The 19174-nt window shown below is 36.5% G+C and overlaps 1 protein-coding gene and 1 pseudogene across 5 annotated transcripts in view; both read right to left on the bottom strand.

The window, feature by feature from the left end:
• TCF12 (transcription factor 12) overlaps positions 1-19174 on the bottom strand; it is a 410397-nt gene that overhangs the window by 308813 nt on the left and 82410 nt on the right. The window lies entirely within an intron of this gene.
• LOC128587224 (annexin A1-like) lies at positions 12665-13792 on the bottom strand (annotated as a pseudogene).

Genomic DNA, 19174 nt, shown 5'->3' with positions numbered 1-19174 from the left:
AACCTTTAGGGTGGAAAAAATACACATCACGCCTAGGGAATTTTCAAAATAGGAATTCTCCACCCTCTTTCATATTGTTAATTAACCTAGAAGCAGCTCTAACTGGTTCTATGAAGAAATTCCAACGACCTCTGTATATTTTTATATTCTTCTCCATTAATTGGCTACTTGAACTTTTTGAGTTATTTCCCAGAAATGGTAGAATTTTTATAAGACAAAGGAATGGAGATTGTGAAGTCACCAGAATATTATCCCCTACAATCTGCCCCAATGTGTGTGACTTGCCCCAATGCATATGACCTGTCTCAAAGTATGTCTCCTTAAAAATAGCCCATTATCTCTGTTGTTCGAGGATACAAATTTGAGACTATTTCTCCCATTCTCCCAACAGATTTCTTCCTCAGCAATCCTCATTGTCTCAATAATTGAACCTCTGTGCGGGAAGCAACTACATCTAAGATGAAACCCCTTGTGAATTCAATAACACAGCCAAGGGGTGATCCCTTTTGGGGGGAATCACATTCAAGGACCAAGAGGAAATGAGAGAAGGTTAAAAAAAATTTTTTAACAATTTTGTGACCATTCCAACATTCAACAATACTAGATTCCCACTGATGGTAGAAGAATGTAACAAATAGCTAATTGTTGAATGCTTTTGGAATCAAAGGCATACCCAAATCAGGATGCAAACGGTCCCACAGGCTGAACACATGACACAGATTAGTTTCAAGGTTCACAATAGTGTGGTGAAGTTGGCTGACTGGACTAGTGCAATGACACTGTAACCTGAAAAAGTGTCAACAGCAGATAGATAATACTAACAGGTCCGAGAAGGAGTCACAGGTCCAGGGTAGTCCCGTGCAACATGACCTCCATCACTGCAACACAACAGCAACAACTTCTGATGGAAATCACAATTATGAAACATAGTGGTGTCTTCTGCATCAGAAATACTGAGTGTTTACAAAATAAGCATCTTACACCTAGACATATTATTAAAGGAGTAATGACAAGTACCAAATTGCTAAGGCATTTAGACTCCACTGGATACATTTTTTAAAAAGCAAAGCAACCACTTCATTTTTAAATGTCAATACACTAAACACCCAAATTATATTCTCTGCAATTATTAAACTTATCATTTGAAAGTTCAGATGTCAACTTAGAAATACACAAGTAGTTTTATCAGATTACAAAAAAGTCTGAAGTCTTATCTACATTATGGAGGAAACCTATAACTTCATTATTTCAAGCTTGGTTCTTGATAAGCCATAGGACTATAGAAATGGTTCAATTGTTGGCAATGCCTGATTGTCAAGCCCATTTTTTTGGCTGCAAAATTCTATTTTCTTCAGAGTCTATATAACACTGCCTGGGATACAGTAGACACTCAATAACTATTTCATAAATACATGAAAAGTCTGAACCCAAATATCAATATTGTTATCATCTCCGCCCTCCCAATTCTCTCTCACTCTACCTGAGGCAGATTAAATGTCTTAAGACAACCAAAGAGGAAATCATATGTATAGAAATGCAAAAGAGAAAAACATTTTTTTAATTTTTACTCATTAATGTTATAGTTTCACACGCACATAGAATCTGTGACATCTTACACCTCTAAGTATTTCCTAAAAGTACTTATTTTTAAAGAATTTCTTTAAAAAATCTTTAAAACAGTTTAATCAAGCCTCTTACCCTTAATCAGAGAAGAAAGGTGATATAACTTATCCCAGAGGCACATGGATGAACAAGAAACAGGGAAAGAAACCAAACCAGACTCAAGAGAATATTCCTGTGGAGGACACTGTGATGTACCACCCAATTCTGGTTAGTGAAGTACTCACTGCCCCAGCTGCTGGAGTGCCTGAGCGGCTTTGCCGAAGATAACGCCTTTTCCTAAGGCAGCCCACATCCAAAGAAGATCTTTTTCACATAAAGGCCTGAAAAATCTGTTTAACTCAGAACAACACTGAAAAGACACTGCTCCTGCATTCATAGCAAGGTTAATCAAGGATGTCACTGGACCTAAATGACAACTCTATGGCACAGACACTGAACACCCACACACTAACTCTATCTTAGGCTTCCCATGGAATCCAATCTGCAACAAATCCCGAGTCACACTTGTACAGTGTAAACCATAGAAGAGTTAAAGTACCTATTACAGTTTTTACTTGTACATTCTAATGACTGAAGAAATACTGTAGAATGAAAAAGCCACCACTACATTTAGCTGATAGTTTTAAGTGAACCAAAATATTTTCCTTAAAAAAATTAATACACAGGTAAGAACACATTAAAGATCTCAGCGTATATATCTATGAGCATTATTTTCTATGCTAAGATAACAATTTTTTTCCTTCAAAACCCAAATAACAGTAATTTAACATATTAATTTAGCATATTAAATGTCAGGTTATTCATGGTTTTATGGTTTTTGTGACTTTCATATTTTAATTTCAAATCATAATAGAAATTCTTCATTTAAGTATTACACTTTTCCTAAGCCAATTAAAATTCAGGAACATCTTCTTCCTATTAAGATGCCTGCATAAGAAGAAATACTTTCCTGAAATGTAATAGCAGAATGCAAACCTTTAGAAGTAATTTAGAAATCCTATCATTAAAAGCACTTCATACACAGACCTCATTCCAAGCAGTAAGGTTAGAACACAAATTAATTACATGAAGAAATTCAGGAGAACACTTCCAAGTTCCTTTTCCTAGTTGGTTCTCAAAATGCAATCACTTCCCTCAGAAGTCCTTGAAATGTTAAAATTCTTTAAAAATTGATAGAAACCCTTCACATGCTCTATAAATGTCTGAACTGAAAATTAGTTTTTGCCAACATAAGAAATGAGGAAATGCAGTTGATGGTGGGTGACAGTGGGCATGCTTTGGTTAAAACACAGTTGGTTTATATGTTGCTTTAACAATCATTTCAGAAAGTTAAAATGACTATCATGATGAACAAAATTCTTATCAACCATTTTATACGGAGTGTAGACTGATGGTGTCAAGCTGAGTCTAGCAGGAAGGTTGCACAAACTCAAAGGCCCTCCCTATTTACCTTAACAAGAATCTGGGCATTTTCCAACTCCGAACATCTTGAAAAAGCACCAGCTCATGGCTCTACCCGTACAGCTCTGTGACCCACAGCAGTACACTTAAATAAAAATGGGGCCACCTGAAATTCCACAAGGAATACCGCATCAAGAACAATTGAGAACTTACCCTACAAAAGAATGGTTGTTAACTATCCTCCTAAATCAAGAGGCATCCAAACTTTTTCTAGTACTCAATTAAGAAACGATTCATGTACTTCAATACCTAGATATTTCCAACTCTGGAGCTGTTTTGAAATACTCAGCAAATTAGGCAGTATTTCTGCTTTAAGAAGAGGAAAAAGACTTTACTTCATAAATAAGTACCCCTTATTAAAGAGGTCAGTGCTAACCATCTATGAGTTGAAAAATTCTCTTCCGGGGCAGCGCCTGTGGCTCAGTGAGTAGGGCGCCGGCCCCATATACCGAGGGTAGCGGGTTCAAACCCAGCCCCGGCCAAACTGCAACAATAACAAAAAAATAGCCGGGCGTTGTGGTGGGTGCCTGTCGTCCCACCTACTCGGGAGGCTGAGGCAAGAGAATCACCTAAGACCAGGAACTGGAGGTTGCTGTGAGCCATGTGACACCACGGCACTCTACCGAGGGCCATAAAGTGAGACTCTGTCTCTACAAAAGAAAAAAAGAAAGAAAAATTGTCTTCCCACAAAAGAAAATAAACTGATTCTACTATTTCTCTCCTTCCTCCTATTATCTGCCACGTCAGTGTTATGGTGGACTTACTTTAAAATCTTGCTTTATGATAAATTTATTAAAGAAGCTTCTGGGGTTTTTTTTACTAAAACTTAGGTTTTATACCTTGTATTTACATCTCGTAGTTTACTACCTGTGTTGCCTCCCATTACCTTCACTTCTGCTTCCCCATCAGCAAATGATTCTCCATGTCCTCTACGTGAGTCCAAATTTTACACTTTCAACTTACTTTGTTTTACTGTTAAGGAGTTTCAAAAACAGGGAGTTGAGGGGACAGCTAAATTAAACAACTAGTGCATGCAAATGTTTACAACTAAAATAAAATCAGTTATACAAATACACAAACCCACACTGGATAAAGCAAGCACTACCTCTAAACTCAACATCTCTTGTTGAGTCTCTATGATATTCCCAACAGGTTACTTATATCTTCCCTCAAATACAATGTCCAAATATTTTATTTCATCACCCCCAAATTAGTTTTACCCACAGACACTCAGGTTCATTTTATTTTCAAATGGCATTTGGAAAATTCTATGGAAATGTTTAACTTCAACTTGGGTAAAGTACGTGCGCCAGCCAGGGATGAAAAGAGTATCTCCTTTGGGACCTTGGACTTCAGATGACACAGAATAAATCTGAGTTGAGAAATTAAGACATGTCCCACCTGAACTTAATCTCTGTCTATAATCCTAATTTTTTTTCAGTGTTTCCTCTGTTTTCTCTGCCCCTCAATAGCAAAGGCAAGATATCAATTTAACATACTTATAGCACACAAAAGTATCCAATGTTTTCTAAAGGTGATATCAAAAATAGTACTATATATCAGAAAATTTCAACATTTTTATCTTCAACTATAAATCTATAGCTTTTTCACTCTCCAAGGATAATTGGTACTAGATTTTTTAAAAGCCATCTAGTGATGTAGTCCCAGCTGCTCGGGAGGCTGAGGCAAGAGAATCACGTAAGCCCAAGAGTTAGAGGTTGCTGTGAGCCGTGTGACGCCACAGCACTCTACCCGAGGGCGGTACAGTGAGACTCTGTCTCTACAAAAAAAAAAAAAAAAGCCATCTAGTGAATCTATGTAAAAACAGGACCAAATTTTCATAGTATAAGTAGTGAAAAGAAAGTATAATTAGGACTTTAATTTCAAAACGAAAATTATTCTTAGAAGAGCTTATTCCATTTTATTTCACAAAATCTACGTCACTATTATAACCACGTACTAATTATGAGGAGACTGAACAAAAGTGAAGAAGTTAACTACATATATGTATACATGTATATATATAACAGCATCTTTCAATTCAGAGTTGATTCTTCTATTTCTAAGCAAAGGTAATTTTTACACAAAGTTTCCTCTTAATTCTTTGATATCCCCAAATTTTCTGAAGCACCTTAGTCTCTTGGGGAATTTCTCCTTTATAATTAATAACTAGTCTGACTCTGTCAGAGCTTCCACTAGACAGTTTAGCATGTTATTGAAACTGTTTTTCCAATGGCCCGTTCATGGGCATCAGGAAATACTGCAATTTCTGAATAACCTGCAATTCTGGCTTTATGCTCCGTTTATCCCATACTGTTGCCAACAAATAACCAATAAAGATTTTGACCCAACACACATGATTAGACACTCTAGCTGTGGGCTATGTTTAAATGCAAATAATTTTAGAGATAGCTCACCAAGTGAATACTCTTAGTCATGAAAACTTTTGCTTCCCTATACAATCTCTACCTGTAGAGACCTGGGTTTAGTAATACTTATATACGTGGGTTACTTTGAAAATATTGAAATAGACCATCTTATGGTCCATTATTTCACTTCCAAGAAACACAGAAGACAGCGTCCTTTCTGATTCACCCATGCAAATGTCAACTTTCTTGGCTTGTCAGTGTTGCTGAGAGGGCATTTGTTTCTATCCTTATAGATTTTATACTTCTTGATTTTTGTTTATCTCAAAATTTTTTTAAACCCATGTCCAAGAAGGACTTTGAAATAAAACTGACACCTAAGGAATTTAAGAAAATTAAAAGATAAGCTTTCATTAATCAGGAACGACTGAAGAAAAAGTTGTTCATTAAAGATAGTTAATGTGAGAGTTACCATAGATAACAAATTTTTAAAAATTAAAACAAAATTAAATACATCCAAAAGAGTGTTATTTCAGTTATATCATTTTCCCTGATTTTTAAGAAAGTATTTCTCAATCCGTTAGCATCGTGGACTTATTAGTCAGTTTTCATTACACATAAAACCACAAAATTTCAAAACTGGAAAGGACATTAAGGACAATCCAATACTGCCTCCTCTTTTCACAAAGAAAGAACTTAGGGTCAGAAAGGAAAATTGATTTGTTCAACATTAATAGTTAAAAATAAAAGATCTTAGTACATCATTTCTCTTACTAAAAAATGAAGAATGTTGTACATACTCTAGAAAATGCTCTTGAACAAATCTCTCATTTATTCTTTTTTATTAATTATTTCTTTCAAATGACGAGAATATGGAAGAAAAACAGTAACTCACATCAAATGGAACACACGATATCTTTTTCTTGATCCAACTCAAGATTAGCTTTGCTAGGAATGACTTCCTACAAATAATTGTGAGGAAAGACAGGAAATAATGACTCATGTTTACCTTTCTGAAAAAGTTTGAATGCTGGAAAATGATGAAACAACTTTATTTTGACCCATATAATTTACTGTTTGTTGCAGGAAACTATTTAGCTGTACATTAAGATCCCAATTTTCTTTCAAACAAAATTCAGGAGGTAATGTTTCACATAATTATATGATATGAATACCTATACTTTGTAGAAACAATGTACAGACTTTGAAGGAAAGCTAAAATCTTTTAAACATTTCATTAACATTATGATGAGAGCACTACTATGCAGTAATTACTGTATTTTCTAAAAAAAAACTAATAAACACAATGCCAAATATGTCCTATCTTCCTTGTTAATTGCCATCTCTCATTTTGTTTCTCATTTTTAAAAGGAAAGCTATATTAAAATAATATCAATCTTAAAACAAATCTAGTACTAGCAAAGCCATAATTTATGGCACAAAATGAATGCATTTTGTGAGAATAAAAACTTTACCTAATATCATCATGAAATTCCAAACATCTAATATATCATTGGTTTCTCGGTACTTTTTGTGGCAATAACATAATGGAATTGAGATAATAAAAAAGGGTTCATTTCAATTTATTAAATATTAACTGAGCACATAGTACAGGCATGATATTATAATAGACATGACAGGCAACAACAACAAAAAGACATCCTTCCTGGTGTAATAAAGGTGACACCAATAAGACCAGTAAAATACAACAAATTTGGAAAGAAATCTAGGAGTCAAATTATCATGAGAATCCACTGATGGGCAGAAGCCATTTCTCCCAGAAAAGAAAAAAATTAGAGTGACTTACTAGTTTCTTTAAAATACTCAAATGGCTATTACATAGAAGAAGAAATAGATTTACTTTCTTTTATTATGACAGCAGAAATAAGAGGGAGGGAGTGCATCTGTGCATCTGTGGGAGGGAGTTGTAGGGAGACTATCAAAGTTATTTCCCCAAGTTTATGACATAGATCAATAATACCTTAAGCTACTTCTCAAAAAAAAAATAACAAAAATACAAAACCCAACCCCCACCCAAAAAAAACATGTTCATATAAATCTAGGAAATACATGTACGTATAATGTTTATAAAGTATATGCAATACTAGATAGCATTCCTCTGGAAGATAATGAAATGTATGTGAGTATTAACATCCTACACTAAGGAAACTTTAAACTTTGTTTAATCAAGTGTTCTCCAAAAATCTCACAATAAATTTTGGTGTTGCCACACTTATTTTTGCTTATTTAAAGAATACTCAAGAACACCCAGAAATACTGAGAAGTGTACTAATACTTTTCTTTTTTTTTTGTAGAGACAGAGTCTCACTTTATTGCCCTTGGTAGAGTGCTGTGCCATCACAGCTCACAGCAACCTCCAGCTCCTGGGCTTAGGCGATTCTCTTGCCTCAGCCTCCCCAGTAGCTGGGACCACAGGCACGTGCCACAACCCCTGGCTTTTTTTGTCGTTGCAGTTTGGCCGGGTTTGAACCCACCACCCTCAGTATATGGGGTCAGCGCCCTACTCACTGAGCAACAGGTACCGCCCTAATAATACTTTTCTAACGATGATATACTGATCCTAAGTCTCAAAAGGAAAGACTTCTTTAAAACACAGTAGTAGACAGGTCAGAGGTGTTGCCTCATGCCTGTAGTCCTAAAACTACGGGAGAGTGAGGTAGGAAGATTGTATGAGGCCAGGAGTTCAAGAGGAGCCTAAGCAACACAGTGAGGCCCAGTCTCTTAAAAAAAAAAAAAAAAAAAAAAAACAGAAAAATTAGCTGGGTATGGTGGTGCATACCTGTAGTCCCTACTATCCAGTAGGCCAAGGCAGGAGGATCACTTGAGCCCAGGCATTTGAGGTTGCAGTGAGCTATGATGATGCTATTGTATTCTATCCCCGGCAACAGAGAAAGACCCTGACTCAAAGAAAAAAAAAGTAGAGACACTACTTGGCTTGTATCTCTACCCTAGGCACAAAGTAATGAGCATAAAATGCTTTCAATGAAGGGGTGAAAAACAGAAAATAGAATGTAGCCAATACTATAAAGATCTGAATGAATTTCTAAATTTTCCTGAAAAGTTACAGAATCGAGTATAAACTCACAATGTGAAATTTTAAAAAATGTTTGAGTCCTATGTTTAGGCTAGTTAGACGGATTTTTAATTATCATTATTCTTATGAGAGGACCAAAAAAAGCTAACTGTATTAATTGTTCAAATGAAAAAAGTGAAGTTTAATTTATCATAACTGGAAGTGAGAGTCGAACCTTACAGAAATTACATCACTAACAACAAAAGCTACTTTCTTCAAGGAAGGTCAGCAGTCCATGCATCCCTTAAAATGAAAGGAAAACTGATGCATTACCACGAGAAGCCTAAGCCAGGAAGCTTTTACCAAATGGAACCTCACGAAAAGGTTCTTATTTGATTCTAAGTTTGCTTATAAAACCAACCACATAGGGAGGAGAAAGGAAGAAGCTGAAAGCACAGAAGAGAAATAATAGTAGTACTATCCAGTTGCTTCTTCCGTCTGCACAGGTACTCAAGGTCCATTAGATTATTCTCATTGTTCACAGATTCCGTATTTACAAATTAGCCTAGTAAAATTTATTTGCACAGCAGCTGGGCTTTGCAGTCATTTGTGGAGATATGCAGAGTAGCAAAAAAACTGAATTAGCAAACATGCACATTACCAGTTAAAATCAAATGCCTGTTGCATGTCTGTGTTTTTGTTGGTGATACGGCTGCTTAAAATGGCCCCCAAACCATTTTAAGCGCTATCTAGTGCTCCTAGGTGCAAGAAGGCTACAACGTCCATTATGAAGAATATATGTGCATTAGATAAGCTTTGTTCAGAGATGATTTACTGTGTTGTTGTGCGTTCAACGTAATGAATCAATAACGTACATTAAGTAAGATGTGTTTAAATGGAAACACATAAAACAAGTTATATATGATCTGTTAGCAAAAGTATTGTGAGCAGATACTTGCAGGAACCTAACCTTGTGTTTCCCCCAGCAGCAGTAGTTCAGTATTCACTAATTCAGGGATCATGACAACATTACAGAACGTAAATATCCTGAACAAGAATCTACTGCAGTTACCCATTACTCTATGCCACGTCACCTCCAGATTTCCTCAATCCACATGAAGTGGGGATTTTCAGAAACGAATAAATGTTGGTTAGCTTTCTCATGTAGAAGCCCTTAGGAAATCATTGTATTCCTCTTGTAGAAGAATGAATTTTCTAAATTTGCTGTTAACTAAGTAGTGCACTCTGGAAGAAGTACAATACTTTTAAATGGCAAACTCCCAGCTCACCAGAAAATTCAATTCACTCTTTTTAAAAGAATCAATCCTCTTTACGTAAATGCAAAATTCGTGTTATTTGTTGGTTTTCCAAGTTTGACTATGATAAAGGATTCAGTGGAATCCACCACAAAGTGCTACATGATTAGATCTAAGTACTACAGCCTGAGGAGCTCTATAGACCATGTCTGCTTTATTTTATCTATTTAAACTTGAAGCTTTATAGAGACATCTTGAATGGAAACTGAATTTCCTCTCTGAATGACAACTTGTCAGTCAAAGAAAAAAAAGCTTTCCGGAGTGTCTCTCAAGTCACTTCAGAATGGGATATATCTACGTAGGACTCTCTAGAAATGACATGCTTGAATGATAACTGTATTTTGCTACTCAAGTTCTTGGTGTGGTGTCAAAAAATACATGAAGGAGGCAATTAATTATAGGCAATCAACATAGGTAGATGTCTCTAACACAAAGAAATCTTAGGTTTATGAAAATAAAACCTGAATAAGGTGGATTATATTTCTGTTTTAATAGACTTGATATGTTAAATCATCTAAACATTAAATTGTGACTGAATATGATTTTAAGCGCATTAACCAAGGAAGAAAAAAAGAGAATGCTATTTCTCTGAAGGCATATTTCGATATTCCTTTTTGTTCTCAGTTTTCTGGAGAGTGAAGGGGGAAAAGTGTTTGTTTCCTCCTAGGGCATGTGGAAGAGGGAACTACATCCCTCCACTCCCACTTCTGCCCCTCCCTTCCAAAACACCATCACCATCATGTCTTTACCTGTTATGTCAACTCCTAATTTTTCTCTTCTGGAGCTATTAAGGACAGGTTACCTATGCTCTAGGACTGACTTCTGAATGTGCACAATGAAAACTGTACCAAAGAACTAGGGAAAGGAATGTGCTCCTCAACTTAAACATACTCATAATCTCAAACACAAATTCAAGGTTGATTGGTTTCTCTCTTTATAGAAAGATTCATGCTGTGTATTGTGGCAGGCACCTGTAGTCCTTGCTGGGGAAATTACTACTCGGGAGTTACTTCTGGGGAGGCTGAGGCAAGAGGATCTCTTGAGCCTAAGAGATTAAGGTTACTGTGAGCTATGACACCATGGCACTCTACCCAGTGCAACAGAGTGAGACTCTATACCTAAACAAATAAATAGGGACAATTTAGGTGTTAAGTAAAACTGATGACAGGGATTTGCTGTTAATTTTCTGTTATGATAGTGGGGGATGAGGTTACATAGGACAATGTCCTTTTTGGTGAAAATGCTTATTGAAATGTTACAGATTGATAATCAAAACTGTGAAAACTATAAAAGTCAATACATTTTGTGGTATTACTATACAATTAAATATAATTAAAAGCATTAAGAGACAAAAAAGGTAATTTATTTCTAGAGAAAAATATGATTATATAGGTATAATAAGCTATATACCTGCCAATTAAAGCACTAAGGAAAATTTTCAGCAATGAAAGATTAAAATAAAGAAATAGAAGCTAAGCCCTGGCCGTATAAATTTTACAGTCAGATTACATGTATCTATAAAATATACCGCTGGAGTTTGGTAGGGAGTGTGTCAAATCTATGAATCGAATTAGGAAGAACTGAGTTTTACTATTTTAAGTCTTTCAATGTATGAACACAGTATACTTCAGGCCTTAATTAATTTCCTTCATCACTGTTAAGTAGTTTTCAGCACATAGATTATGTACATGTATACACGTATATTATATTTATACCTAAATATTTCATTCCTTCAGAGCTACTGTAAATAGCATTTATTATTTCATTTTCCTATTGTACATTGCTAGTTTATAAAAAAGATTCATTTTTTTTGTGTTTTGATCTTATATCCTGTGACCTTGCTAAACTCACTTATTTGTTCTATGTTTTTGGAGATTCTTTAGGATTTTCTACATAGACAATCATGTTGTCTGCTCAAAGGAAAAATTAGTCTTCCTTTTTCAATCTGTATGTCTTTCATTTCTTTTTTGTTGTCATATCTACGCTAAGATTTCAGTAAAATAATCAATGGGAGAAATAAGAGTGGACATCCTTGCCTTTTCTTATTCATGGATAAAAACATTCATTCCCTCACCATTAAATATGATGCTAGCTACAGATATTTTTGATCATGGCGTATTTTGTGTCTGTGTGTGTATGTAAAGTATTCAATTTGCTAATTCTTTTTTTTTTTGTTTTTGCAGTTTTTGGCCGAGGCTGGGCCAAACCCGCCAACTCCAGCATAGGGGGCCAGCGCCCTACTCCTTTGAGCCACAGACACTGCCCCAATTTGCTAATTTTTGCTGAAAATTTTTGCATCTCTTTTCCTGAGATATTATGGACCATAGTTTTCTTCCCTCCTTCTTTCCTTTTTTATTTACTGTCTTTTGTTTTGGGTATCAGGTTAATTCTGACTTTATGAAGTTGGGAAATGGTTTCTCCTCTTCTATTCTCTGGAAGAGATAGTAAAGAAAGGATGTTAATTTAAAATGTTTGACATCCTTGACCATTGAAATCATTTGGGTTTGAACATTTTAGGGAGAAAGTTAACCATGAATTCAACTTCTTTAATAGTTAAAAGGACTATTCAGGATAATCTATTTCTTTGTAAGTTTTTTGGGGTTTTTTTTGTTTGTTTTGTGTGTGTGTGTCTTTTAACATTGTTTTATTTTCTTCTACATACACATCTTCCCTGAGTAATGTTGCTAGAACAACTTGAGCATGGGGTTTTTGGGTTCAAGGTAAACATGTCAAAAAAAAAAAAAAACCCTAGCTTATCTCTGTTATACAGAGTTGTGATATAAAAATTATTTATAGGCTGTATGTTTCATAAATCAGGTAGCTATACTGTAATCCTCCTGAAGAAACTTTCTTATGAAGCCTATGTTATAGAAAGAAAAGATGCAATTAAAATATCTTCTGATCATAATGCTTGAGACCATGAAAGGAATGTTTAGTTTCCTCCACAAAGAGACACCAAGATTTTTTCATCATCTCCCTTGGTTTCACCCATGATCGCTTGGCAAAGAGAGACTCCATAGATCTTCTGATAGAATGCTTTGATATCGTTCATGTCAATGTCAGAACAGGAAACTATAATCCTGATCAATTCCTTGTGATGAGTTCCAACACCCTTCATGGCATGATGAAGTTTCTCCGCAAAGAAAGCTGGTTTGCTGGTAGCACACTTCACAATGGCTGTGAGGCATTTTTCAAAGTCAGCTTTCATCTCCAGGTCCAGAGCTTTGTTCATGTCATGTTTACTGTACTTGGTATATTTCTGAAACACTCTGCAAAGATGGGGATAGCTCCTGGTGGTAAGAAGGGTAATGAACACATTGGCATCTGTCCCCTTTCTCTTTTTTCCTGTTCATATAAGGCCCTGGCATCCGTATCAGCCAAGTCTTCATTCACACCAAAATCCTCACTTCGGTCACCCTTAGCAAGAGAAAGCAAAGCCTTCCAGAAATCTCCAGGTGTGTCTGAGGTTTTATCTTTGGCCAGATCTCTTTTCAGTTCATTTCTGTAGATGCTGTTAATTTCTCTGATTTGTTACTTCTTGCTGTCAATATTTCAATCGGAGTGTCTTCATCAGTTCCAAGGCCCTTCATGGCAGCATGGAGTTCAGCATCGAACTGCACTGGGGTTTTTAGCAGAGCTAAAGCAACTTCCCTCCAGGTGGCCTGTAAGGGCCTTCTTCAGTACTTCATCCAGGGGCTTTCCCTTCTCTTGAAGATACCTGTTGACGCTGAGCATTGGTTCTCTTAGTTAATATGCCAATGATGGTCCCTTCATCTACACCTTTAACCATCAGGGCTTGGTGGATGGCAGCAACATCTGCAGATGGATCGAAGGAAGGATAGGGGCTCACCACCAACCCAGGACCACCTTTGGATGATTTCACAGTATTAATGTACTGCTGCTCTTCATTTTCAATAAACCAGGCCCGCTTGAGGAATTCTGATACCATTGCCATTTTTAAAGAAGAGAACTCTATCCTCTTCCAGAGAACTAAACAGAGATTCTGCTCTGAAGGTTTCTCTGGTTTTTTTTTGAAACAGAGTCTCACTATATCACCTCAGTAGAGGGGCATGGCATTATAGTTCACAGCAACCTCCAACTCTTGGGCTTAAGCAATTCTCTTGTCTCAGCCTCCCAAGTAGCTGGGACTACAGGCACCTGCCACAATGCCCAACTATTTTTGTTGCTGTTGTTGTCATTGTTGTTAAGCAGCCCTGGGCCCGGTTCGAACCCACCAACCCCGGTGCATTCTAACCACTGGGCTACAGGCGCCAAGCCTATTTTCTAAATAATAGCCCCAAGGCATTATAAGGTACATACTTAACCTTTCAGATTCTATTTAGAATCAATATTTTACCACTTCAAGTGAACTACAGATGTCATATATGATGCCATATCCATTGAAAGTCACCACAGAAAATGTCATAAAATTTGCTCTCAATTGTCAAATACATTTTAAAGAACTCATGTGGAGAAAAAGTCTATGATATTTACCCAGATATTTACCATTTTGTTTACCTTCTTTCATTCCTAAGGTCCACATTTCCTCTTAGTATAATTTTCCCTTCTGCCTTAAGAATATCCTTTAGCAATTCTTCTAGATCAAATCTACTAGCAATGAATATTCTTAGTATTCCTTTATCTGAAAATACCCTTATGTGACTTTCATTCCTAAGAAATGTTGTTGTTTTTAAACACTTCTTTCAGTACTTTAAAACTTTTTTTTTTAGCCTTTGTGTACACCAATAACAGTCAAGATGAGAAGCTAATTAAGGACACAACTCCCTTCACCATAGTCTCAAAGAAAATGAAATACCTAGGAATATACCTAACGAAGAAGGTGAAGGACCTCTATAAAGAAAACTATGAAATCCTCAGAAAGGAAATAGCACAGGATATTAACAAATGGAAGAACATACCATGCTCATGGATGGGAAGAACCAACATTGTTAAAATGTCTATACTTCCCAAAGCAATCTACCTATTCAATGCCATTCCTATCAAAATACCAACATCGTACTTTCAAGATTTGGAAAAAATGATTCTGCATTTTGTATGGAACCGGAAAAAACACCGTATAGCTAAGGCAGTTCTTAGTAATAAAAATAAAGCTGGGGGCATCAGCATACCAGATTTTAGTCTGTACTACAAAGCCATAGTGCTCAAGACAGCATGGTACTGGCACAAAAACAGAGACATAGACACTTGGAATCGAATTGAAAACCAAGATATGAAACTAACATTTTACAACCACCTAATCTTTGATAAACCAAACAAGAACATACCTTGGGGGAAAGACTCCCTATTCAATAAATGGTGTTGGGAGAACTGGATGTCTACATGTAAAAGACTGAAACTGGACCCACACCTTTCCCCACTCACAAAAATTGATTCGAGATGGATAAAGGACTTAAATTTAAGGCATGAAACAATAAAAATCCTCCAAGAAAGCATAGGAAAAACAATGGAAGATATTGGCCTGGGGAAAGACTTCATGAAGAAGACTGCCATGGCAATTGCAACAGCAACAAAAATAAACAAATGGGACTTCATTAAACTGAAAAGCTTCTGTACAGCTAAGGACACAATAACCAAAGCAAAGAGACAACCTACACAATGGGAAAGGATATTTGCATATTTTCAATCAGACAAAAGCTTGATAACTAGGATCTATAGAGAACTCAAATTAATCCACATGAAAAAAGCCAACAATCCCTTATATCAATGGGCAAGAGACATGAATAGAACTTTCTCTAAAGACGACAGACGAATGGCTAACAAACACATGAAAAAATGTTCATCATCTCTATATATTAGAGAAATGCAAATCAAAACAACCCTGAGATATCATCTAACCCCAGTGAGAATGGCCCACATCACAAAATTTCAAAACTGCAGATGCTGGCGTGGATGTGGAGAGAAGGGAACACTTTTACACTGCTGGTGGGACTGCAAACTAGTACAACCTTTCTGGAAGGAAGTATGGAGAAACCTCAAAGCACTCAAGCTAGACCTCCCATTTGATCCTGCAATCCCATTACTGGGCATCTACCCAGAAGGAAAGAAATCCTTTTATCAAAAGGACACTTGTACTAGACTGTTTCTTGCAGCTCAATTTACAATCGCCAAAATGTGGAAACAGCCTAAACACCCACCAACCCAGGAATGGATTAACAAGCTGTGGTATATGTATACCATGGAATACTATTCAGCCATTAAAAAAATGGAGACTTCACATCCTTCGTATTAACCTGGATGGACGTGGAAGACATTATTCTTAGTAAAGCATCACAAGAATGGAGAAGCATGAATCCTATGTACTCAATTTTGATATGAGGACAATTAATGACAATTATGGTTATGGGGGGGAACAGAAAGAGGGAAAGAGGGAGGGGGGTGGGGCCTTGGTGTGTGTCACACTTTATGGGGGCAAGACATGATTGCAAGAGGGACTTTACCTAACAATTGCAATCAGTATAACCTGGCTTATTGTACCCTCAATGAATCCCCAACAATAAAAAGAAAACAAAAAACTTTTTTTTGGGGGGGGGGGCGCGTTTCCCTTTCTTCTTACCTCCAGTCATTAGAATCACTGCTCCTCCAAGGTACTGTGTCATTTTTCTCAGGTTTCTCTTTGTTTTTAGATTATGACATACCTGAGAACAGATTTCTTTGGGTTCATTCCATTTCAGCTTCTCTGAATCTGTATTTTTATGTCTTTCACTAAATTTGTTAGGTTTTCCACCACTTATTTCTTCAACTATTTTCTCACATATTACTTCTCAAAATATCTACTATTTTGTTATTTCCCCATAGTTCCCTGAGGCTCTGTTCAATTTTTAAAATTTCTTTCTTCTCTGTTGCTCAGATTAAACATTTTTTTTTTTTTTTTTTTTGTAGAGACAGAGTCTCACTGTACAGCCCTCAGGTAGAGTGCCGTGGCATCACACGGCTCACAGCAACCTCTAACTCTTGGGCTTATGCGATTCTCTTGCCTCAGCCTCCTGAGCAGCTGGGACCACAGGCACCCGGCTATTTTTTTGTTGCAGTTTGGCCAGGGCTGGGTTTGAACCCACCACTCTCGGCATATGGGGCCGGCACCCTACTCACTGAGCCACAGGCGCCGCCCAGATTAAACATTTTTCTAACAATTTACCTTTAAGTTCAATAATTCTTTTCCTCTGTCATCACAATCTCTTATTGCGCCATCTTACAAGTTTTTTTTTTTTTTGCACTTAATGTATTTTTCAGTTCTAACATTTCCATATCTTTTTTAATATCTTTTATTTCTCTGCTGTGACTTTTTCATTCATTTCAAGGGTTCACAATTGCTGGCTGGAACATCTGTATACAGTGCTTTAAAGTATCTATCAGATAATCCCAATGTCTGTAACATGATGGTATAGTTGATCACCTCTTCCCATATGAGTTGACATCTTCCACATTCTCCATATGCTAGATAATTTGGGGTTGTAACCTAGGCATTTTAAACAGTGTTATGAAATTCCAGTTCTTGTTTAAATCGAGATTTTTGTTTTAACAGATGATCAATTTGGTTAGGCTCAGGCCACAAGCTTTAAACTGGCTTCTTCTGTAGCTACAGTTCCAAAATTTGCCCAATTTTCAAAGCCTTATGCTGTGCTGTCTGAATCTGTTCCACCTTTGTATCATTCAGTGGTCAGTTTGAGTTCCGGGTGGTAGTCTATTATTTCCCTATGTGTGCAGTTCAGAGATGAGCCCAGCAATTCATAAACAACTTTATGGTACTGCTTTTCCAAGTTTCTCCCTAATGTGATCTAGAATCCTTCCAATTCCCTGTGGCACCCTTTTTCAGTTCTTCACCCAAAATTCTGGGTCCTTTCATACCATGTTTGGTCACATTTCTAATATTGTATGTGCTTTGACAGCAAGCAATACAAGTTCAGAGGGGGGGAAAAAGCAATGGGATTTTTCAATTACAGAAGGACGTTCCTATCCCTTAGAGCTTTGCCTATGGGTTACTGCTGTAGCCTCTGCTGTCTTTATTACCACAGAGTTGCTTGGGAAAAGGGCATAAGAGAATGGAGAAAAGTAAAAAAAAGTTGAAAGTTTCACACTAAACTTAGGAGTTACTTTCCTAAGAAACACCATCAACCAGAACTAGCAGGTTCCTTCTGGAACTCTAAATTTCAGATTGTACCTATTTCTGGGTTTTAGATCATTTTAAGTTCAAGTATGGGGACACTGGAAGAAAAACAATGATAAACTCACAGCCAGCTCCACAGTACTTTAAATTATAGTCTTCATTTTCAATCTCTCTGGTGCTATTTATTTTGCAGCTCCTCAAATAGCTGTTCCAACCATGTTGTCCCGGTTTTATAGATACGTTCAGTGGGAAAGACAGAACGTGTGTGCTTAATCTATCATACTTAGAAATGAAACTAGCTTCTAACTATTTATCAATTCTCACTGATATGTGAGTTCCTTAAATATCCTTATCAAAAGACATAATTTAAAATAAAAAAACAGTCTTGTGAGTTCTCCTTAAATAGCCCTAATTCACATGGAAAGACACCACAACACTATTAACAAAATCCAATCGTGTTTTGGCTAAAGAGCTTTTATGATCACTTCAAAAGATTCAATATTTTGTAGTGGACTATCAGAAAAGAAGGCCTCTCCTTCCTCATTCTAAAGACATCACAATGGCTTAATGTATGACACATGACTGTATTTATGTAGGTGATCCATTTACAAGTAACTAGGTAAGAAACACTATTTGATAAAATGTTACATTACTTTCAGAGGCAGAACCAAATTAAAATCATTAAGGGCATGTTTATTTTAAAAGACTGGTCCTTACTCTCTTTCAAATTCTGGCTACTACCTAAGAAACAAAAGCTTTAAAATTTAGTTTTAGCAACAACAAAACAAAAGCAGAAAGAATATTGCAACTAAAACTTAGGGAGGTTGGATTTAGAAGCAAGGCTTAAGATTCAAGAAGATCTATTTTTAAGAAAATCTAAGGAATCATATAACAATAGTGTTTGTCTGTCACCCAGGCTGGAGTGCAGTGCCATCATCATAGTTCACTGCAGACTCACACTCTCAGCTCAATCAATCCCTCTGCCTTAGCCTCCCAAGCAGCTGGGACTACAGGCATGCCACCATCTGCTAATTTTTCTATTTTTAGTAGAGACGGGTCTTGCTCTGGCGGGGGCTGGTCTCAGGTCCAGAGCTCACAGTGCTAGGAGTACCAGTGTAACCCATCACGCTCAGTCCTCGTTAACTTATTTTAAATCAACTTTTTCTATACTCTGTGATTGTTAAACGGCAATGAACATTCATTTATTTATTTATTTATTTATTTTGCAGTTTTTGGCTGGGGCTGGGTT

The sequence above is a fragment of the Nycticebus coucang genome, chromosome 6 (assembly GCF_027406575.1).
Source record: "Nycticebus coucang isolate mNycCou1 chromosome 6, mNycCou1.pri, whole genome shotgun sequence".
Taxonomy (NCBI): Eukaryota; Metazoa; Chordata; class Mammalia; order Primates; family Lorisidae; genus Nycticebus; species Nycticebus coucang.
The sequence above is the reverse complement of the archived record's forward strand: the minus strand, read 5'-3'. Positions and strand labels throughout refer to the sequence as shown.